The following is a 22,125-nucleotide window of genomic DNA, read 5'->3' as shown; positions in this document are numbered from 1 at the left end:
CACTAACCCTTTTATAGGGTTTTGAGTCGGGGCTCAGTGGAATTCTACCCAATACTGGCGTTAGACGGGGCTTTTGGTCGCACCCGATTTAGTGGTCGTAATAATAAAAACTAATTTTTTCCAATTAAATGGAAATGTATGTTATGTGTTTTTATTTCCTTTCATCACGACTTAACGGCCTATTAAACATGAACAATTGTAATGTTTATTTAATTGATGACCTCCAATTAACGGAACTTTTATAACTGGAATATTCCGTTAACGGTAACGGGGAAATGTAACGGGACAACTTGGGTTGTCACATCATCCCCCCGTTAGAGGAAATTTCGTCCCAAAATTCAGGTCTAGGCAAGGAAGTAGGTATGAATGGCCAAGTAGGGGTAAGATAGTACTTCCTATACGGTTGTCCTCGCATTCCCAAGTGAACTCTAGTTTGTGTTTGTCATTCCAACAGACCGTCACGTACAGGATGCGGACTCCGTCTCGTGTAGCTAGTGGGTTCCAACTGGTGTATCTACAAGGTTAGGGTTCTCGATGGATTCTATCAAGATGAGTGAGGCACAAAGAGTGATGTCGGGAGATCACGTATCAAGTCTAAGAAGTGGATCGATCGGGTGTGAATCCTGTGGTATATCTGAAGGTAGTAGCGGCCTGAAAAGGGTTGGACCATGTCTCCATGAGGATTCTCGGATGGTCCTAAGCTCTCGGAAGGGTAGAGCTTTTCAGTACTTAGAACATAGTGTACTTCTATGGCAAGATCATCACTGGCGTGATCGCCATTTCGAAGTTCCTAATGTTCTCACTCGTACTAGATGCATAGTCCTTCGGGTTGGCTCTTAGGAAGCTCGGGTGGTTTTGGTTTCGCGTTTCCTGTCAACTGGCTGATAGAGACTTTCTAGATCATCGAGTGGTTTGCGAGGCTATGGTTATCGGTTTGCTGTAGAGTGTCTATCTCAAGCTTGTGCAAAAGGAACCTGCACTAATGAAACTTGAAATGCGGAAACCCCGGAGGTCGGGAATATAGGGTTTCACCAGACGAGTGTTGGACTATCTCGGGAGGTGGTTCTACTATCTCTGTGTGAGATGGTAATCATGGAACACCTAATAGTCCAATAAAGCCCTAAGAGTTTGGTTTATTCTAGTGCGGAAAGCGTATGTTCCTGCATAACCCTCTGACTAATGCTAAGGCTAGTGTCAAGTCTATAATCTCTTCGGGATCTGGGTCATGAGTTTTAATGCAACTTCTTCTGCACTTGACCAAGTATTCTTGGCTGTGAAGGTTATCCTGTGGTTCTCGGTATTCTAGTGTTCACTTCGGAAAGTGTATTTCATCGTCTACAGAGTGACGACGATTTCCTCCATGTAAGAGGGTGGAGGATGATAGGCACTGCCCGTGTATAACTGGGTGGACGAGGTGCCTGAGTAGTACGAGCATCTACTGCAGCTACTCTTCCGAAGGTTCTGAGTTTTCTCGGTCTAGGTCAATTCTAGTGAGTATAGGGTCTCATCACTCGGAACTTTACTAGCTTACCCGCAGTGACTCTCTTGACTCCGGTTCCTATGATATAGAATAGGGTGAAGGGTTTTGCTAACAGGTTCGTGGTAGAGCTCATACTTAGCCTAACCACTAATACTTGGTGGATGCAGGCAGTATACAATTGAGGTCGGCAGGATGTTCAACTGTGCGACTCCACCCCAAACCCACAACCCAATGAGGAACAGGGAGTAGGGAGGAAACGCACACCTTAAATCTTTTTGATCTCATTTGTATACCACCTTTACGCATAAACCTGGTTATAGTGGTCAGTCTCACGAGTTCTATTCTCCGAGTTCACGAACCGGATGTGCGAGGTGTGAAGGGTCTCCCGGGGGATTCTACGGAGTATGCTTCGGATGGTGGTCGTCTTCTTAGAGTATCTGCAGTGCCTTTCGCTTCGGTGTTTATCTGACTACGAGGGGTCGGTCAACAGCGCATGGTACCCTCTCTTGGGTACTTCAGAAGGTTTGAGATAAGAGAGACGATTGACAGATCGCATTATGTTTGATTATTTGTATTATGATTAGGTTCGTGAGAACCTTTATTTGCCGACATGGCTATGGAGAAAGTTCTTTTACACAGCACTAAGAATGTACAGATGGTTGCACGAAGTCAAACCATGATCAATAGAGTCGTCGAAGTTGGCACACTCCGACATGATATAAAGTGAAGATCGATAGAGTCATGTGCCGAACAGGCACACAAGTTCTAGGCGTCTCGGGTTTCGTCCTATGTATCACTACCGCGGATACTTGGACCGATAGAGTCGATGCGGAACTATAGAGAGTTCTAAGTGTTTCCGAATAGAGTGTCTTTTCATGAGTGGATTCTCACAAGGCATTTCTATAATTGCCTCACATATACTAGTCATGTATATTTAAGGTGGGGAGGACTGTTGACTGAGCGACCCCGCCCTAAATCCACAACCAAACAAGGAACAGGAAATGAGGCGGCATTCGTTCACTCTAGGTCTGTCCATCTTAAATATACATGGCTGTAACGTATATGTTTAGCCATTATAGTTTTACCTAATGAATTTTAAATTCTATAACAGTGCTGCGACTTTCGCCTTACTGGGAAGAATTTACATTTGAATTAGTCTTTTATTGTTCTTAGTTTAGTTATCCGAGATCGAGAGACGTACCAAAATCTAATGAGTTCCTTGATGCTTCTCTATAAGCAGTAGAGTTAGGCTCCTCCTGTGTCTTTGTTGTTTCCTTCAGCTGGGCAATCCCTTTTGAAGTGTCCAAACTCGCCACATAGGCGGCAAACCTGCTTGGTCGCTGCATTGGCAATTGATGCAATACGTTCCACCGGAGTTCTGCATACACGAGCAGCATGCCCCTTCATGTTGCACCTAGCACAATAGAGTTCTCGGCAGGCACCATGATGATGGTAGCTGCACTTGCTGCAGTGGGGAAGGTCTCCTAGGTACAGTCTTCTTGGAGTCGGGAGGGAAGGATTTACAAGAGCACTGGCCATCTCAGCTTGTTGCCCTTCAAAAGGTCCTGTAGCCGAGGTACTTCCTTCCTCAATCTTGAGTTTTCTATTTAGTGGGTTCGGTTGAGGTTCTTGGGTGACTGGGTATGAAAGTGTTGATTGTTGCTGTCCATTACCAGGATCGGAATTCTTGACAGGGCCCTTGCTAACGTTGGCGGTGTTAGCATTCAGGTGAGCCATGACAGCTGCTACGGCTGCTGAGACTGCAGCTTGGAACGTAGCTTCATCGAATAAGAGTGTAGGTTTCTTGCTTGAGAACTGGTTACGCTTCTTCGGTGGCATGGTTTTTCCTACACGGAAAGGAATACAAGGTAATGAGAGACGATGGTTAACCCTGGACATTTCTGTCCTGAACGTATTAGGCATAAATTTTTCACATGCCTCGAGTACTGGTTGTCTGAGTGTCGACCTACATCCCTATGATGTAGTCCTGGTAATCAAGGTAAAAGTATGAGTATCGGAAAAAGGCCATAAGATGCGAGTCGTTCCTACTAAGTTACCTTTATACTAGGAAATGTTTCACTCTCCGGCCCGAAAAGATTTGAGAACAGTTCGGAACGAAACTGCGGAAAGAGAGGCTCACAAGGGCAGATGGCTAAATTCTCTCAATAGAGATGCGGGGATCCGCCCTAATCGTGTATCTGGCAACGGGAAACGACGATTTTACCTAACACATAGCGTGAGTAGTGTAACCACTAACTCATTAAATTGTATTTTTTATGGGTATATTAGTGTGATGAATACGAGAAAAGACAATTCCCGGGTTCCATGTACTGGCTCCCTCGGTCTGCCTCGTATCTCTGACTGGAATCGGCGTTGGTTTCCTTCGGGTAGTTACCTAGGGTTCTTTTCTCGTATGGACATATTGAATCTCTACTCTGCCTTGCTTCCGAATTCCGACTATGGGTGTCACCACTTCATGATGGATGACTGGAATCTCGGAAACTTAGGCGAATCTCTCACCACTGTCCCTAAAAAGATATAGGTGCTTGGTGAATTCAATAGTCTCGACCTAGTTCATTCGTTTCCTAGCTGGAAATATTCACAATGAACTTTTTCGGGGTCGGAATCAACCCTTCTATCAAGTACTGAAGTGGGTAGGGTTTCCTACAGGGTTCGTGCGAGAATGGGAAATGTCTAAAGAATCCTAAGAGATTATTAACATTTCACTGGATGATCCATATCGAGTCCTGCTACGATTACATAGGGTATACAAATCATATATAACTTAGATCTGATAGGCCTTCGAATATGTGATACTACTCTAGAACCACATCCCAACGAGGAAAAGGAAATAGAGCGAAACCACACATTCTTAGCCTATGGGATCCTTATTATATATAACCTTGGGAGTACACCCTCTGTAGTTGTAGGTATATCAATAGGGATATTTTTAGTTATTCACGCAAGGTTGTTTATGTGTCCTAAAATACCCCTATGGTATTTCAATTCTTGTTTGAGTCTTATCTTTTGATTATGATTCTGGGATTAGTGTAGATCTTTTAGTGTTCTAAAATACTCCTATAGTATTTTAACTTTATGTTTGGCTCTAGCATTCCTAGTTGGTAAGTTTCAGACCTGTTGTACACCACTATCACTCCCAAGCACACGTTCATCGCATATCGGATAAATGTAGTTGATCAGGTTACATTTATCCCAGCTTACAATTACATAACTGCCCAGGTTTGACTGTAGTGCTCAACATCCGAAGACTTTTATTATTGTTCTTCTTGTGATACTTTTGTTCGAGTGTTTAGATTCTGGATGTTATTATACTTTGGTAAAATACAGTTATATTTTAAAGTATAATTCTTGGTCAGAGTGTTTTATCCCTTTGTGTTTATAGGTTGTATATCTTTTATGAATTGATATACTTAGCTCACTATAAACAATGCTCTGATACCAATCTGTCACACCCCAAAACCGGAACGGCGGAAACATTTTGGGGTGGATGACGTCATGTCAAGTATCACAACACATGCATTATAGTAATCAAAGTACAACAAAACATTGCATTAATAGTAATAGTTTTAGAAGGTTTACATTGCAATACACCAAAGTAATACAAGTAATAGAATAAATACAGCGTGGTACTAAGCTATCTTCATCAACAGCTCCCGGGGATGTACCTGTCTAATGCTAACCTGAGAATACAAGTTATTTGAAAAGCGAGTATCAGCATTTTTACAAATGCTGGTGAATTCATAAGCATTTAATGACGTTTTCATTCAAATAACTTTAATAAAAGTAGTAGTTTAAGAGATTTCAGTGTATTAGAGTCCTTTCCAGAAAATCCTATATTTTCTTTAATAAAAGCAGCCTTCTACCAAGGCTGGTCAGTGATGTGTGGTAAAAAGTAGTTTTCCTTAAGTTACTATCATTATCAAAATATTGAATTTGATTATTGAGGAAAGTAAACGACATCAGGGAATATCATATGCCTCAGTAGTGAGGACTGCTGACTAAGGCAAGGAATCATAGACTCCAGGAAAGTATCGAACGAATGACACGCCTGGTTCAGTCTAACAAGTGGAGACACAGACCCCAAAAGATACCAAATGAAAGGTACAACTAGTAAGGTCCAAAACAGTGAATACAGACTGCAGACAATATCGAATGAAAGATACGTCCAACAAGGTCTAAAATAGTGAACACAGTGAATACAGTGAATACAGTGGATACAGACCCCAGATAGCATCAAATGAAAGATACGTCTTGTAAGGTCAAAACAGTGTGACTCTGAAAATGAGTTACCAGCATAGAGTGTAAATTGCTGGCGAAATACCGTTACCTTAAAGCCATGAATTATAAGGTAACCCGGGATACTCGTAACCATACTGACTAGAGTGCCAGACGCCCTACAAGCGTCTAAAATGTGACATTTGTCACCCGTTGGCTTGGTAGGCCGGGACTGTAGCTAGCAATCTGGGTGCGGGGTTGTTAATCCTGTATAGATCTATACACACAATATCCGCTCTCCTTATAGGAGACTCTGGTTACCAACTAGACGACGGAGAAGGCCGTGTCCTGAAGATGCATCCCAAATAGTGGGTAGAGACTTCCAACTAGTGGGTTTCTAATGTAAGTATTGAACTAGAGGTAGAGACTCATAACTGAACTGACTGAAGTAACCCATATGTCTATGCTTGTGTACATAGTATATACCTAATGAATCAAACGACCTTCGGATGGACATCCGATCCCACCAGACCACATCTCAACGAAGAAAAGGAAATAGGGCGGACAAACCTTCCTAAGTCCTTCAATCATTATTTATATGCATCTATACAAGCACAGACATACATCTAACTACGCTTGAGTGTGTATCAAGTGGAATCATACAGTGAAGTACAAGTGTACAGTGTGGAATAACCGACTTGTGAAGTATAAGTGTACGGTGAAATATCCGAGTCGTGAAGTATAAGCGTACAGAGTGGGATAATCGAATCGTGAAGTATAAGTGTACCAAGTATAAGTGTATCACGAAGTAGAGACGACAATAAGTGAAGTAAGAGTGTCTATCAAGTATAAGAGGCTACATGTATAAGCGATGTAGAGACAAAATCCGGTATAAGCGTATCGCGAAGTGAAAGCGTTATCGAGTACGAGTTTAAAATAAGTAAAAGTGAAGCAGCAGTAACAAACAAGTAAAAGTATACGTCGTGAAAGTGAACTTTGATGAAAAACCTTTATACTCGGGAAAATCACAATTTGTATTCTTTTGTAAAAAGATGTTTGAAAACCTTTGGAAATCCTTCATAAATCAATTTAGAATGAATTTAGATAAAACAGTACAAGTAAGAGTTTTGAACTAAATGAAAACCCTTTAGAAAACCATTACAGTGTCCTACTCAGTAAAACAGTGTACAGTATCGTAAAATCTTGTGCATGCGGGTTATCAATCACATGTGATTGATATGATAACTGGCATGTTTAACTTGTTTTCCCCCCTTATAAAACATGTAAAAACATTAAAAGGTTCATTCAGGGGTATGAACTCACCTGGTGTAAGTGTTGGGTTTTGAGCATTCTAACACTCCTAAGTGTACATGCAACCCTAAATACCTTGGATCTATGTTTTCTCTATTATACATGCAAATAAGAACATCCAAGGTATTATCCTAATCTAGCATACAAAAACAATGACTATAGCAAGATAGAATACATACCTCTTTGGTGTAGAAAGTCTTCATGAAGCTTGAGTGCCAAGTGCCCCAAGTGTGACACCTCAAATGGTTCACACAACACCTAATACACATGGAATGACTTGAGAGAAAACTACACTCATGAAAATCGGCTAGCCCTCTCTCGAATAATACTAGTGCCTCTAGTGGCCGATTTTGCCAAGAATAATATCTTTATATAGTGTTACAATTAGGGCAAACCCTAATTGTCATGACTTTCCATTTCCTTGGATCCATGGGTACAAATACACCATGGAGCATCCATGGAGCATCATATGGGTTTTGGCCCAACTAGATAATCCATGGAGCATTAGCCCACTATACAAGTATGGATGATTTACACAATCAACCCATATATTTAATTAGTCTTCTTTTGATCACTTAATTAATCCTAGATTAATTCTTGATCAATACTAATTAAATAATCTCATTATTCTTATTATTAATATACTAGAACTTATAATATATTAATAACCATAAGTGTCTTATTTCTCTCATTTAGTCTATCCAAGTGCATGATGCCATGCAACCCAAATGGACCATGCCGGGTCGGGTCAAGTCTTACCAATTATAGTTATGGACTTAGACATTAATCCAACAGTCTCCCACTTGGATAAGTCTAAAACTATTATTGCGTATGACTTCAGGAACCAACTGGCAATCGTAGCTCTCAAAAGCTTCTGTCGAACTCTGACCTTGTCGATGAACTCTGACCTTTGTCAGTGACTTGTCCGTTAGATAAGGGATCATATATTCCTCCATTCTAGATATCATATGGACTGAGACATGGATTATAATCATTCTCTCTGTCCATTTGTTGTTTCCCGATTTCCGATTTATGACGACTGACTAATTGAACAAATCAAATCAGTCCTGGCCCGGCCGAGCACTTCCATTTGTCATCATCAAATCATCGAGGGGCCCACAGATATCGCTTTTATCCCGAAGGTAAAAGGAACGGATAAACTTCGACTCATATGGCTTGTTCTACTACTTGTTGAATCATACACAAAGGCACGTTTTATAGCACCGAGTTACCAAATGCGGTTTCGTGCAATCAATGTACTATCAACTCATAGTAACAACTCATATCTCTAGGTTTGAAGAATATAAGATATTATCGTCTCATGATCACTCGTGATAAAATCCATGAAGTGATTCCAATGAGCGCGGGTTGAATCCAATACTCAGAACTTATGAGCACTCATGAGTGTTGTAGCCCTTTGTCCAACACCTTAGACCTCTACAAGCCAACCCATGACAGTCTTAATTCATATCTACTTCCAACATATGACCGACTGTGGATGGTTTGAATAACTTAGTCATTCCGGAAGAATAACCCAGTTTATTCGGGAAGTCAAAACATGCAAAATGAAACACAATAATAATTGAATCCAATATGGTATCAACCCTTTGAACATAAATAAAACACCTTTTATTTATCACCATATGATTACACATTATTCATTGTATACTGTTTCAGCTATCAACTTTATTCTTGAATTTAAAACAATAGTTGTCTCATGCTCCAAGCATGTACATTATGTTTTCTTAAACACTAGTCATGCCACACACCAAGTATGCATACTATGTTTGTCTATGATCTTTACTACTTGTGAACTAGATCAATTGAACATAACTTCAATGATTCTCTTTTCACATTCCCAAATCCTTACTGCAAATGCAAGAATTCCAAATTCATGCCATTTACTGAAATCTGTTAGATTCTAAACTTATATGCATTGATCCTCTTGTAACGATTATGCACAAACTCACAAAGACTTGGCAACAATCATTACAGAGTATTCCAAAGGAGATCAACTCCTTGGAAATATCCTTCTTGCATTAAGTTTCCTTAATCTTATACAGATTGAAATCTCTAACTTTGAAACATTTCCAGATTCCATTTTGACTATCACTTCTGAACAAGAGTTGCCTCCTTCCAGATTATGTCAATATGGTCCTTCCAGAATTATCACTATACTTCCAACTGTCCTTGAGCAACCAATCTTTGGTAAACCTTAGATTGTCCTCGACAATTGTTTAATCCTTTTAGTCATATCCAGTTCTAAACCTTTTCCCTTCTTAATGCCCCAGGCATTTGGAAAATTTTAGAAAGGATGAATATAGCACATGTAATCGATCCTATATCTGAAGCATATGGGACACGATTCATGATGTCTCACATAAAGACTAAACCAGTCTTTTGCTATAAAATTTCCATTTCAATTTGCCAAGTTCTCATAATTCAGATTATGAAAAGGGATGCCGTAATCATAATCGAATTTTAGAACGCAAATAATGGACCCATATACAGAATTTCCTTATGTTGAGCCATTCCAACATGAAATTCATATATATATATATATATATATATATATATCCTTGACTAAATGATTAAAACCTCACGATCTAAGCTTATAGATTTGAGATGAAGTATAATTTCCTCTCCCTTAATTATAGCAAAACAACTTTTTCCCAATTGAAACTTTTGTTTTCTATAATTAACATTGCTAACTTGCAATACTTATCATAATTATCATGCTCCCACTAACATGATGATTATTAGCATAACACTTATGCTCCCACTAGCTTTGACATCTACCCAGAAATCAGCTGGACTTCTAGAAAACAATACTTCATTGACTTTCTTACCAAAGTTCAGATTTCTGATACTAGATTGTTTTGATAAGACTTTATCAAAATCATACACCTTCCCTTAGATAGCACACTTTGTGAGTCTAAACAATTATGAAGAGGTATGCCGTAATCATAATGGTTAGACCTTTTTGCCACTTCTCACAAGTCCAGGTTAGTGTGCAGGTAAACCACACACGCTCCACTAACGACTTTGAGAAATGCAAATATCACAATTGCTATCTAGCTAAAATCTACTTAGTGAAAGTGTTTCCTCACCATCATTTTCATGAATCGGAGAGAAACCTTATGACACTTAGATTTTTATGGTGTATGAGTTCCTAACCATATGAATTTGTCAAAACCATAATCACAAGACAAAGATAATGACAAATCCAAACTCATATGGACCGAACTCAATCTTAACTTCTTGCCACCTGGCAGCTCAAGGGCCTGCCATTGCTTCCAAGTTGTTGTGCAACAAATTGAGAACTCTAAGAACTCATATGCAAAACCAACTTTAATTGGAATGGGCACAAAATATGTCTACACGATAGGTTATGAACCTCAAGTTGTGTGCTAGTGAAGAACTTTAGGTTTTATTCTTGATTAGTTCTTGAGACTTTCAAGACCTTTAAGACTCCCACTGTCCTCTTGACCTATAAGACTCCCTTGTCAAATATTCAAGAGATAGTGTGGATTCTAATCAAGAAAAACACTTCACACAATTGGCCTAAGTTGGTCTTTGTTTTATCCAAAACATCACAACTTACCAATTTCAAATGTACTAGAGTAGAAACTTTTACTCTTACATTTGACAAGTGTTTTAAACCTTCTTTAGGACATGTTACTCAAGTTACAATCTTGGAGTATGACTCTAAGACTTGTATTGGAACGAAGTATGACTCATCTTCTTGATTTAACCATTTCAACAATTCAAGATCCCTCTTCTTAGTCATAAGAATGCACTAAGATTTCCTTAGAGAACTAATTGTGCTATGGTTTCTTAATCATTAAGATGATCACAAAACTGATACTAAAGTACTCTCCCATCTTTTCAGATTTGAGAAACTTTTATCCTTCTGCCTAAGTTGATTCTTCTTATTCGCTCTGCCATACATTGGGACCTTTTCCAATGTCTCAGAGTTACACTTAAGCTTGTAAGTATAATCATATTTACTGAGCTTTAGTAAACTATGATGAATAGTCTTATCAATCTTTTGTGGTGGACTTGACCAGTGCACAAGAATGTGTACTCGATCCCTTAGTCCTTTACTTGACTCACACATCCATGTGAACAAGTAATTAGTCTTGATTTTTCCAATACTTGAAAGTTCTCATTCATCATGCTATACAACTTGCATGATTCCAAGTTTCGGTCCAATTGAAACTTGGGTGATGAGAATCTTTCCTTATTTGGTAAATCTAGACATTACCACAAATGAAAGAATCAATTTCATATTTCCACTCTTGCTCTTAATGGAATCATATAAGCAACAATTTTCCTCAAATGCCATTGTAAGGATATTTTAAAATAAATAAAATCAAAAATTTTCTTTTATTTTAAAACTTTACGGAAAAACTTATCCTTACAACCCATATGAAAACTTGTTGTTATCTATTCCTAAGCAATATCTCATAACTCCTAAGAAGTAGCTCAAGAATCCGATCTTCAAACTATGCGATAGAAATCCATCTATGCGATCAGATTCAACATATTCCTTCTTTAAGTTTCTTCACTTTTCTTTGATTCTTAAAACACCACCATGTGACCCAGTCACGTCATGTATCATGAATCTCAGAATAGAAACTTAACAGAGTTAGATAGTGGAATTTACCTGAAGTAGAGTCAAACTTATTGACTTTAACATCCTTAGGTAAATTTGGCAGCTTCGCAACCAATGCCCCTTCCTTTGGCAACATAAACATATGGACCCTTTGATAATGGTACACGGGACTATCACAGACTTAGCTTTTCTCTTTACCATTTGGTCAACCGAGTTGACTATGGCCGATCCCTTTCCATCGGGAAGAGAGAGCTTTACTAGATATCCAATGTCATCAATGTCCATAAAGTTTTAGGAAGTTGATCTTAGCAAATAGATAAGATCATTAAGGGTCTTGTCATAGTCTGTTTTATAGGTGTCCCAAAGGAACTCACTATGTGACTTAGAAAGTGATTGAACCACCAACTTTCTCAAGACTTTGACACCCAACTCTCCCGGCTTGTCAATATGTGACTACATCTCCAAGATGTGATCACACCTAGACCTTGCCTTGCCAATAGGGCTTGAGTGACCTTAAACTTTTCAAGAACTTGTGGGTCAGGGAGATTAGTTGGAGGAGGAGAAAGAAGTATGATATCCATGGGACATCATCTTCATTAGGAAACCTTGTTTCAAGAGATTTGGGAAGATCATAGGTGTCTAAACCAGACATCTTTTGGGAGATATTCAAGATAGTTGATTTTAAGTCCTTAATATGACACCCAATATGAAATATTAAGGCTAGGACCCAACAAACTATTTTATAACTTAGAAGAGGTATGCCGTAATCCAAGCTATAAAATATTTGAAGGTAGGTGAATGACGATTCACCAATTTCCACCAAGATAAACAAAATGTATTATTAGGTTTTAATTGGTTTTTGAAACTCCTAGATCTTTGAGATTCATTGAACTATTCAAAGGCATGTTTCAATCTCGAGTGTGCCCTTCAGGTTTTGTGACTGGGATGCCGAGGATCACAAAACAAGGTGTGAAGTAACCATGCAAATCACTTGGTACCCTTAATAAATTACCCCTCAATCGATGTGCCGGTTAACCACACACGCTCCATCGATACTATGATAAATATTAAGTCACCCTTTACCTACCTTGTTAAGTCCAAGTTAGTGTGCCGGTTAACCACACACGCTCCACTAACGACTTAGACAAAGTGTAAAGTGTAATTTCATGGATTAGCACCTTATTCACATTTTTCCTAAGTAACTAAGATTGGGTATTATTAAGAGTTTAGTTACTTAGTATTATCATTAATACTTTTAATGAAGGGAGAATTCTAGTCCTGTCAAACCCGTTCGGCTAACGACCCTCCACCAATCAAGCAAGCGGTGGGTGAGAGTGGACACCCATTAAGTTGCCATTTTATAGGCAACAACCTTATACCCACCTTATAGACCGGCTTCGTGAATGAGGCGTACTAGCGGTAAGACTGACTTTACTCTTATACATATATATATTATTAACTTATAATATTATAAAGTATAAGGGTTGAATTTTAACTCTTTAAAATTCTAAGGGCTAACTTGGAATTAAAGTATTCATAAGGAAAACTTTTCAAATTCCAAAACTTGAGGGCAAGTTTTGAAACTATTCAAAACTAATTAATTCCATAACTTATGTGTTTAAAGTAGTTTTAATCCAAAAACTCTTCAAGTTCCATAACTTAAGGACAAGTTATGGAAGACTTTAAACTAATAAAAGAACTAACTTTTTCTTTATTTTATAACTTATGGATTTAATCATGGTTACATATTTTTCTTTAATGAAGTGACTCTTGAACTTTCATAACTTGAGGACAAGTTATGGAGTCATAAAAATTATTCAATGACACAAGACTCTTCATTTTGTAACCATTGCCAACTTTTATGAGTTTTATGAAACTTAAATGTGACTTTTCATATAACTTGAGGACAAGTTACACAAACACATTTATACTCAGCTCTTAGATTAAAATGGATTGAAAACAACTATTTCACTCAACATTTCTATTAATCTAAGCAACTCATAAGAACAAGATAATTCAAATCAAACTTTTTCATGTAATTAGTCTAAACCTTAAACTAATACAAAACATGAATCTATTGACAATTATCTTTGAAAATGGATTAGCATGAACATTACCACATCAAAAACAAGTTTATAAGTTCAAAAACAACTTAGGGTAATGTTCCTAGTCCATTTCTAGCCAAAAACCTCGAATATATGCTGTCTGGGGCTCCTACTCGGCGAGTGGCATCAACCAACTCGGCGAGTTGGATGCATTTTGCCTTGGACTCGGCGAGTCCATTCATGGACTCGGCGAGTCTGCTGGGCAGACAGCAACAAAACTCGATTTTTTAGCTTCTATTGCAGGTATAACAAGAAAACAAGCCTAGGCTCTGATACCACTGTTGGGTTTTGAGCATTCTAACACTCCTAAGTGTACATGCAACCCTAAATACCTTGGATCTATGTTTTCTCTATTATACATGCAAATAAGAACATCCAAGGTATTATCCTAATCTAGCATACAAAAACAATGACTATAGCAAGATAGAATACATACCTCTTTGGTGTAGAAAGTCTTCATGAAGCTTGAGTGCCAAGTGCCCCAAGTGTGACACCTCAAATGGTTCACACAACACCAAATACACATGGAATGACTTGAGAGAAAACTACACTCATGAAAATCGGCTTGCCCTCTCTCGAATAATACTAGTGCCTCTAGTGGCCGATTTTGCCAAGAATAATATCTTTATATAGTGTTACAATTAGGGCAAACCCTAATTGTCATGACTTTCCATTTCCTTGGATCCATGGGTACAAATACACCATGGAGCATCCATGGAGCATCATATGGGTTTTGGCCCAACTAGATAATCCATGGAGCATTAGCCCACTATACAAGTATGGATGATTTACACAATCAACCCATATATTTAATTATTCTTCTTTTGATCACTTAATTAATCCTAGATTAATTCTTGATCAATACTAATTAAATAATCTCATTATTCTTATTGTTAATATACTAGAACTTATAATATATTAATAACCATAAGTGTCTTATTTCTCTCATTTAGTCTATCCAAGTGCATGATGCCATGCAACCCAAATGGACCATGCCGGGTCGGGTCAAGTCTTACCAATTATAGTTATGGACTTAGACATTAATCCAACAGTAAGTAGGTCCGACGAAGGTGCCGTTTGGGCGTTCGGTGTCACGCAAGGACTCGAACACACTCAATGACCTATTTAACAAATGATAACATATGTTCACATACAATTAGTATATTTAATACTAATTAAAGAAGTATACGCACTCAAAGGAGCAGAAAACACTTTAGATAAGTGTTTGGGTGTCCCGGGTAGCGTCTAAGGGTGTGTATGTAACACCGTAAATTTCAAAACAATTTTTCATTTAAAATAATCATTTTATTCGTAGAAACACATGTTTAAAATCTCGTTCATAATCGAATTACAAAACATAACTCCATTTTCACTTGCATAGAAAACCAGGATCCTCCAAGACATGACTCTTTCTCTGGTGTGTACAATCAAGCCGGTGTCGTCCCGTGATACTGAAAGTAACCTGAAAACAACATAACACAAAACACTGTAAGCACGAAGCTTAGTGAGTTCCCCAAAATACCATACATATAACACATATTAGCCACTCGAGGCTATAACTCTATGGGTCCGTGCACCCAAACTCTGTGAACCCTCAGGTTCTACTCTGTGAACCTTCCGGTTCTAACTCTAGGAACCCTCCGGTTCCAACTCTGTAACCATGCACAGCATAACTCACATAGAAATAATGCAGTACAACACATAACATACATAGCATACAAACACCCTGTCACATAACTCTAATTACCTACTCAAGGTAAAGTATAGTGAGAAGACTCACCTGGCAAGCAGAAAGCAGATATCCCCACACTTAAATCTCGAACTCGCCACCGCCTAACACGTAAGGCAAATACTCTCATGAATATAACTCTCGAGACTAGAATCAATCCTCTCATGGCACCCTCTTAAGGGTAAAAGACTATTTTACCCCTCTCTTGGCCCAAAGGTCACATCGCTGACCAAACCCTAAAAGTCAACGGTCAACCCTTGGTCAAAATCAGAGTCTTCAGTCAAAGTCAACCCCTGACTGACCCTACTCGCCGAGTCAACCCTATGACTTGCCGAGTTCCCATAATCAGAACTTCACTCAATCCGCGACCTAACTCGCCGAGTCACCCCGAGATTCGCCGAGTCCAACAACTCTGAGTCCACTCGCACACAACTCACCGAGTCATCCCTTGACTCACCGATTCTTGATCCAACTAGGGAATATCGGGACTCTTCGACAAGACTTGCCGAGTCCAAGAACAGACTCGCCGAGTCTAAGGCTATCATCAACCTACTCGCCGAGTTGTTCATACAACTCGCCGAGTTCCAGGCCATCTTCATCCAACTCGCCGAGTTGTTCTTCCAACTCGCCGAGTCCCAGCTCATCTTGAAGCAACTCGTCGAGTACACCCATGTGACTCGCCGAGTACCACCGGTCTGAATCCATACAGAAGCACTCCAAGCCATGCAATTGATCCAAAACATAGATCTAGCTTCCTACGCCCCATTCATCACATAAAGTGGCAAACTTTACGTGAATCCAACGAGATCTAGGCTTTTTGCACATTGGTTTATGGTTCGGGACATGTAAACTACACTAAATACTCCAACACAGGGACTTTCATGCTCTCTGATTCTTCTCCATTCCAGATCTGAGGTAGCAACCTCAGATCTAACCTCTAGACTTCCAATTACATCCATAGACAAGTTCCCACAAACCCCAAAATGAAGAAACAACATACAATCAGTCCAAGAACGAGATATTACCTCCAATGGACGCCCAACTGCAATGTAATTTGAATCCAAGCAAAGCCCCTTGCTCCAAGCCTTCAATCTCTCACAATTCCTTCAATAATCATCTCCTTCAAGCTCCCAATTGAGATATGATCACTCACACACGAAGGCTAAGGGTTTCTGGACTTGGAGATGAATAAAGAGGCTGTGAGTGGGCTGTTATGTTCTTTATATAGGGCTCAACCCCGGGAATTAGGGTTTTCTCCACTCAGCGCCTACTCGCCGAGTCCTCCTTACTGACTCGCTGAGTCGGCTACCTAACACGCGACCCAGTCGCGACTCTACTCGCCGAGTCCATCCATGGACTCGCCGAGTCACTCTTTCACAACTTACTCTTTTAGCCCTTCAACTCTACTCTTGATATTTCGGGATGTTACAATTCTCCCCCACTTAAATTAGGCTTCGTCCTCGAAGCCTACAGCAACTTAACTCCAGAAATATTCCCACAACGTGCCACCTGGCCTTAATCGGACCAGGTCCCACAAGGCATACCCATCGAAACTCGAACACACTTTCCCTTCCCTTACGGTGCCCTGACCACCGTCTCGAACCGGGAACTGGCTGTACCCTCTGATAATCACACTCAACAATCAGGAATTACCCGAGATGCATCACTGCTCCAAATCTCAACAATCGCTCGATCCCCCCCCCCCACGAGCTAGAAATAATCACGAACCACCGGATCCCAGATCCGAATCCCACTCTATCCATTCCATGCTGACAGAAAGACCCACTCTTCAATCCCAGAGCAACTCCCATGAGTCCTCTTCTTGCAATCACACACACATTCTGCACCAACCTTCGCACCCTCGGGTTAGGAAAACCCGTCACACTGACGACATCTCTAACATCCCCAGGAGGAACCACCACTACGCACACAACTCTTGATCAGAATCAAGCTGGGAGTCCCAGACTCCATCCCTGCGTCCATCCTGAGACTCTTGGCTCTACACCCGCGGAATCCCTTCCGCGTCCTCAGCGGACATCCCATCATGATGTCATTCCATACCACTATCACAGACACAGTGTTCAATCACCATACTCCAAATCATCCATTCTCACTACTACTTTCACTTCCGTGAACCAACACTTTCCCCCAACAAATGAGGGTCCGACACCTCCTCCCATACAACAGCTCAAAGGGTGGCATCCCAATGCACTAATGATGGCTGTTGATATAGGATAACTCAACCAAGGATAAATACGTGCCGCAACTCCCTCTGAAATCTAATACACATGCCCGAAGCATGTCTTCGAGCGTCTAAATCGTTCGCTCTCTCTGAAGTGTCGTCAGACATTATCATGATAAGCTCTAGCTCATTCCTCATATCCCTCTTCGAGACTGAGCACCAGGTCAGCTTTTTACTCCACAGCTGAGCCTCCAAAGGTCACCCATATCATGATCCAAATATCCCACTAACTTCCTCCCCGTGACCACTATCCCGGCCCAGTGACACCCAAGTCACGAAATCCTCTTTTCCTCATGCGAGAAAAATACAATCCAACCGAGGATCGTCTCAACTCTGATCTCTGGTTTCTGCTGCGCATATCCCTTGCGCATCTCACCACATTTCCCGACAGAGACGGAGACCCCAGTCTCGCCCCCGGTTCAATATCCAGGCTCCAAAAACTCAATACTAGGGCTACTCAAGCCCAAAACTCTTCCACATAATACACTGTTCGGAAAACATTCCATCATCATATTCTCTTGCCATCTAGTGAGTACTACGGCTCCCCGCAGTATCACAACACCCTCTGACTAGTGAGTACTACGGCTCCCCGCAGTATCACAACACCCTCTGACTAGTGAGTAGTACGGCTCCCCGCAGTATCACAACACCCTCTGACTAGTGAGTACTATGGCTCCCCGCAGTATCACAACACCCTCTGACTAGTGAGTACTACGACTCCCCGCAGTATCACAACACCCTCTGACCCCACTAGCTCGTGCTCCGCAGACTATCATAGGCAGCTACCCATACTCGACTCGAATATTCATCACATACTCTGGAGGCAATCGTCATAACAAATGCCCACCCTTGCGAAGATCCACTCTCTCAAATAATCTCCCTGGATGCCCATACTCGAAGGGCTCCCACTAGATTCATAGATACCTGATATACCACAAGTCGTCTCAACTCAAGATTCACGAGTAACTCCAACAGAACATCACAAGATCCTGCCACAACCACTGATCTCCTGCCCCAAGCATCATATAGACACAATAAAACATTTCCTCTGAACCCCATAAATATATCTACATTTTTCCCACATTGCAACTTCGGTGCATCCAATTTCTCAATTGGAATACGAGAAAACGCTAACGCTATGAAATACGCCGATAATTCTCCGAAACCCTTTTTCTCGCCGCTCAAAATCCAAACAAGGATACGCATACCGACCCGGGAGTTGGCTGCCCAATCATTCTCTATCTACTTGCCCCAACACTGACCAATACCAGGTTCCTGACCAATAAACACCTGTCGTGGAGACATTCATCCTTCTCAAACAAGTACTTCCCGCATTAACTCACTCTGACCCCTTTCCTCGATCACCGACATCTCTGGTATCATGATTTCTTACCGCAGATCTCTATACTCCACTTATAACTGCTCTTGACAAATCTCTGCTTTCTTACATACGACACCCGGTTCTCCCCCACTTAGGGTTCGAATCATCACCAAATAGCACACAACCAACCCATAACTATTTTCACCAGCAAAATCGCACCTGCCCCCGGAAAGTGCTACACAATGCCCGATAATCCCCCTTAAGGAAATCAATCGACCTCATATACTCTGAACCTCTGATGAACTCCTCAAGAACTTCTCGTCACGACTGCCTCTAGTCGTTCCAATCTCGTACCAATCTAGTACCAAACAACTCAACTGCTCAATAACATCCCTGGCTCATAGACTAAACCACAAAATCATCGTACCCCTCACCTCAACTCATTAACCAACACTCCAACACCGGGATCATCCCAAGAACAGGGACCCACTCCCATATTCAACACCCAACATAGATAGAAAACTCTCTGCACTGCTAAACTTGACTGAACTCCTCACTGATACCACTACAATACATCCTACTATACTCAAATAGGTGTAGTGTGGTCCTCGACTATCTCAGTCCCAACTGACTATCTGCTCATGATAAATCATTGCCTCGTGGCACACATGCTACCTGATACTCTGGTGGGAAATCATCATCAATGACGACCTGCAGGGTTTACCCCCAAACCCAAAACTAAAACATCATGCTTCTCATATTTTGCACACGAACATAATCAGTACCTCCCAGATCATAGAAGGTGACATCTCCTTTATCGACTGATCGCTCGACTCAGATCGAAATTCTCCCTTCTCACTGACTCCTTACTAAAATACTCTGAGGGGCTCTCGGTCTCCCTCTCAAGGGACGCCTCTTTGAACTTAATCATGACCGGATAACCGGAGAACCACAAGCATCATTCACTATGAACCATGGTACTCATTCCATGACATCTCTTCTCAATATGCTCCGGTGTATGGTACCCTAACCATAACATCACTCCCCAATCCGCTCCGATGTATGGTATCCGGACCATAACATCACTCCTCAATCTGCTCTGATGTATGGTACTCGAACCATAACATCACTCCTCAATCCGCTCCGATGTATGGTACTCGAACCATAACATCACTCATCAATCCGCTCCGATGTATGGTACTCGAACCATAACATCACTCCTCAATCCGCTCTGATGTATGGTACTCGAACCATAACATCACTCCTCAATCCGCTCCGATGTATGGTACCCAGACCATAACATCACTCCTCAATCCGCTCCGATGTATGGTACTTGAACCATAACATCACTCCTCAATCCGCTCCGATGTATGGTACTCGAACCATAACATCACTCCTCAATCCGCTCCGATGTATGGTACTCGAACCATAACATCACTCCTCAATCCGCTCCTTAGAACCTTCAGAATACTCCCTGTATCAAGTATGGGTCCTCTGCTTTCAGTAGTACAGGCCCATACTACCTGCCACATCTACCCATACTTTCCACACGGACCATCCCAGAGCTCCTAAGTAGCTGCTCGACCTACTCTACCAGCGCACTCATCTGGCTAGGGTTACTCCCTAGGCTCTTCCGTTGTCCTCCCACTTCTTTTCTATCAGCTGCTGAAGAGCTCCTAATGATGCCAGCCATCTACCTCCTGAATATCGTCATATTCACTTGGTAGCTGACTCCCATCATCGAGAGTTCCACAAAGCACAAAGCAAGCAGCATTCGAGCATTGAAGAATACATAGAACTCACTCTCGATGATAACTCCACTTTCTCGGCTCATCCTCGAAAGTACCACCGAACTCTGTAACTCTACCCCTCATGGGTTCTAACTGGATACTCTCACTCATCACATACTCAAAAGCATGACACATATAACAACGAGTCCTAGGCTAAGGCATCACAAATCAGGCCACTCTAGTCCTAAGATATGAAATACCTAGCCTGTCTCTAGCATGCAATAATATCTCATAAAGTGCATCATAAATATCTCATAACACAAAAGTAAGGGTATTTTGGGAAATCACCGTTCGGGCTCTGGCTAATTGTACACACTGCTCTTTCTTGCTTTCTCTTTGACTCTTATTCACTTTTAGAAAATTATTTCTTTAAAAACTTTTCTTACTTCCTCAGTTTGAGTCCAGATTTACCCGAAGGCGCATCCGAATCCCTCAAACCAAGGCTCTGATACCAACTTGTAACACCGTAAATTTCAAAACAATTTTTCATTTAAAATAATCATTTTATACGTAGAAACAGTTGTTTAAAATCTCGTTCATAATCGAATTACAAAACATAACTCCATATTCACTTGCATAGAAAACCAGGATCCTCCAAGACATGACTCTTTCTCTGGTGTGTACAATCAAGTCGGTGCCGTCCCGTGATACTGAAAGTAACCTGAAAACAACATAACACAAAACACTGTAAGCACGAAGCTTAGTGAGTTCCCCAAAATACCATACATATAACACATATTAGCCACTCGAGGCTATAACTCTATGGGTCTGTGCACCCAAACTCTGTGAACCCTCAGGTTCTACTCTGTGAACCTTCCTGTTCTAACTCTAGGAACCCTCCGGTTCCAACTCTGTAACCATGCACAGCATAAATCACATAGAAATAATGCAGTACAACACATAACATACATAGCATACAAACACCCTGTCACATAACTCTGATTACCTACTCAAGGTAAAGTATAGTGAGAAGACTCACCTGGCAAGCAGAAAGCAGATATCCCCACACTTAAATCTCGAACTCGCCACCGCCTAACACGTAAGGCAATTACTCTCATGAATATAACTCTCGAGACTAGAATCAATCCTCTCATGGCACCCTCTTAAGGGTAAAAGACTATTTTACCCCTCTCTTGGCCCAAAGGTCACATCGCTGACTAAACCCTAAAAGTCAACGGTCAACCCTTGGTCAAAATCAGAGTCCTTAGTCAAAGTCAACCCCTGACTGACCCTACTCTCCGAGTCAACCCTATGACTCGCCGAGTTCCCATAATCAGAACTTCACTCAATCCG

This window comes from Lactuca serriola, chromosome 9 (assembly GCF_051521515.1).
Source record: "Lactuca serriola cultivar US96UC23 chromosome 9, Lser_US96UC23_V15, whole genome shotgun sequence".
NCBI lineage: Eukaryota > Viridiplantae > Streptophyta > Magnoliopsida > Asterales > Asteraceae > Lactuca > Lactuca serriola.
The sequence above is the reverse complement of the archived record's forward strand: the minus strand, read 5'-3'. Positions refer to the sequence as shown.